General features: G+C 44.8%; 1 pseudogene across 1 annotated transcript; it reads right to left on the bottom strand.

The window, feature by feature from the left end:
• Positions 1–2,876: 2,876 nt before the first annotated feature.
• Positions 2,877–3,141, bottom strand: LOC308421202 (ATP synthase subunit f, mitochondrial-like; annotated as a pseudogene). The gene has a single exon. The product of its transcript is annotated as an ATP synthase subunit f, mitochondrial-like (transcript).
• Between the last annotated feature and the right edge of the window lie 202 nt (positions 3,142–3,343).

The raw sequence follows: 3,343 nt of genomic DNA, 5'->3' as shown, positions 1-3,343 counted from the left end.
AAGAGGCAGAAGTATGTTTAAGGCCACTTCAGAAATTGTTGGAAATTTTCCTCTCGTCTGAAGCCAACATTCATTTAATTACTTTTTAAAGACACTCAAGTCAGCAACTCAAACAGCATATTTTATTTTAGTTTTCTTCGTGAATTTTGTGTGTATTTTGATCACATACCCCCATTCCTCCAGCTCTTTCCAGATTCAGCTCCATTTCTACCTACTTGATTTTCTTTCTTTGTTATTTTAACCCTATCAAGATCAATTTTTGTGACACAAATAATCCAAAATGTGCAGCCCTCTATTGGAGCATGGTTGACTTATCAATGGTAAGTTTTCTCTCAGAAAAAAACAAACAAACAAACAAACAAAAACCTGACTCTCCCTCTACAAGCAAATATCCATTGTCAATACCTCCTCTGATAGGGGTGGTATTTTATACCCAATTATCTTCTCCATAGATTAAGTCTGGCTTGAGTTTATATAGGTCTTGTGTGCTCTGTCACAATCACTCTCAGTTCATATGTACAACTGACCTCCTGAGTCCAGAAGACACTCTTCTTGCATAGTTACCAACCATCTCTAACCCTTACACTCTGTCCAACCCTGTTTCCACAATGAATCCTAAGCACAGGAAGGAGAGAGAATGGGATATACAGTCCACTTAGGGTTGCTCATTCTGCAGCCTCTTATCTTCTGCATCTTGGCCAGCTTTGGGTCTCTGTACTAATCACAAATAAAACCTTCTTGGATGAGGGTCTAGAAATACATTGATCTGTCTATAATGATGCCCTTAGGAGTTATTTTAATGCTGTATTTAGCAGGAAAATAGCAGAAGGTTCTCCTTTAGGGCCCAAGACCTACCTAGCCATGGTTCCTTGGCCTGATAATGGTACAAGTTATGGGTTTCATCTTGTAAAGCAGCCTTAAATACAATCTCAAAGTACTGAACCAGTGAGCAGGTCATTCCAGGTTGGACATTATTCTAGATCCCAGGCTCCACATCTGTGTTAGATTGCTGATTATTTTTTCATAGCACCTTTCAGCACTATAAAAACTATCAGTATGAGACTGACCTTGTCATGTCCTATGATACAAATACAAGTTACGTTCATTGATAGGGTCTTATTGTCATGTTCTGGAGGTCAACCTAGAACAATCACAATAGACTATAATTTGGAGGTCTTTGGCTCCTCACTGGCCAAAACCTCCAAACAATGTCTGGAACTTGTCCTTTTATTTGTAACCCTATAGGACCATTATGCTCTATTTTAAGGTAACTCCATTTTACTCGAGTGTGTGCTTGTGTGTGTTTCTATGGTATAGATTTTCATATAACTTTTCAAAATGCCTTCAGTGTTATATAATCCTCTCCACATTCTCTAGACTATCCTCCCCTCCCTTCCTCAACCCTGTCTTAGTCAGGGTTTTTATTATTTTGATGAAACTTCTTACTGGCTTGTTCCCTGTACTGTCTGGGTTTGTGTCAACTTGATACAAGCTGGAGTTTTCACAGAGAAAGGAGCCTCAGTTGAGGAATAACTCCATGAGATCCAGATGTGAGGCATTTCCTCAACTAGTGATGGGGGGGGGTGGAGGGCACAGCTCATTGTGGGTGGTGCCATCTCTGGGCTGGTAGACATGGGTTCTATACGAAAGCAAGCTGAGTAAGCCAGGGGAAACAAGCCAGTAAGTAACATCCCTCCATGGCCTCTGCATCACCTCATGCTTCCTGGCCTGCTTGAGTTCCAGTCCTGACTTCCTTTGGTGATGAGCAGCAATATGGATGTGTAAGCTAAGTAAACCCTTTGCTATCCAGCTTGCTTCTTGGTCATGATGTTTGCGCAGGAATAGAAACCCTAAGACATTCCCTCTATCTTGCTCCATGTGGCTTGCTCAGGCTGTCTCCTCCTCTTCCTCCTCCTTTTTCACCAGTCAGTCACCTTTTATTGGACACTAGTTCTCAGTTGGGGTATGACGTTTCAGCAGTAGAATTCTTCCTAGATCAGAGTGGGGACCAGGTAGTTATGTGTGAGTTTTGAAGGGCCAAAGTGGAAATGTGAAAGGTCGAAGCCTGGAGGACAGGTAACTGTCAACCGGCAGGTGTTTTCTGAGCTCCCAATTGCAAATCCACTTTGCCTGGATGCACCACAATGGGGCAGATGTGCAAGGCTTTAGGCAAGCCCCAAACCCCACCTCCATAGATTCTAGCCAAATCAGCCACTCCCTAAGTCCCTCCCATGCACACACACACACACACACACACACACACACACACATACATACACACGCACACACACAGAGAGAGAGAGAGAGAGAGAGAGAGAAAGAGAGAGAGAGAGAGAGAGAGAGAGAGAGAGAGAGAGAGAGCATTAGAAAAACAATTATGGCCAATCTTAAAGGCAAACGTATGGGAATCAAGTGATTGGATCCTGGGCTGTTTAAAAAGAACGGAACAAAGGAGAGAGGCACCCAAAAATAAAGACACACGTTGAAACCTTCTCCTCGGTCCTGGCTCCTTTGTGGTCCCAACTCCTTCATCCTCTGTGAACACTTCATCCCAGAGCCTTATCACAGGCTCTGCACTTTTCTAACAGGCAGGTAGGGGTTTATGGCCCTGGCCAGCAAGGCTATAATCTGAGTACCAGGCTGAGTCTTGGCCCTCCAGAGTTCACAGGCCTGGTGGCACCCCACTGGGATTTATTCCCACGCCTTCCACCCTAAACTCCTCTGGGCCAGGCAGAGCACGCACCAGAAGCAGCCTTCCCTGGAACCTGCAGTGAGGAGCTACCTTCCCTCAGAGGAACAGAGCGGGACCCATCCCCCAGACCTGTAAGCACTACAGTTATGCTCAGCCATGCAGTGCCCTCCATCGTGATACCTCTTCAGTGGTAGTTGAGTCCCCATTCATGTTTGAATTCCTTGTAAGAAATGCAATAGCTGAAAACCACGTAGGCTGGTACCATGGTAATCCCTGAGATGCTGCCTTTCCAACTATTATGTACTTGCTGTCGTAGTGGTCATACCCTCGCCAAAAGGCTCTTGCAATGCCACAAGGTAAGGGGGATTCCATATCAATGTCCAGCTTGGCAGCTCTCCCAGTTTAACCTCCATACACGTCTTCTCCTTCAATGGCACAAGGGATGCCATCTTGAAGTCCTGGTTGTCTTCTTATACAGCTCAGCACCAGCTCCCCAGAATTTGCACCCCCACCTCCCTACCATGAGTTGGTCTCTCTCACATTAATTGTTAACCAATAAAATGCCCTACAACCTTGCCACAGACCAGTCTTGTGGCAGCATTTTCTAAACAGCAGTTCTGTCTCCCCAATTGACTTAACTTGTGCCATGCT

This window comes from Micromys minutus (genome assembly GCF_963924665.1).
Source record: "Micromys minutus genome assembly, chromosome: 5".
In the NCBI taxonomy this organism is placed as follows: Eukaryota; Metazoa; Chordata; class Mammalia; order Rodentia; family Muridae; genus Micromys; species Micromys minutus.
The sequence above is the reverse complement of the archived record's forward strand: the minus strand, read 5'-3'. Positions and strand labels throughout refer to the sequence as shown.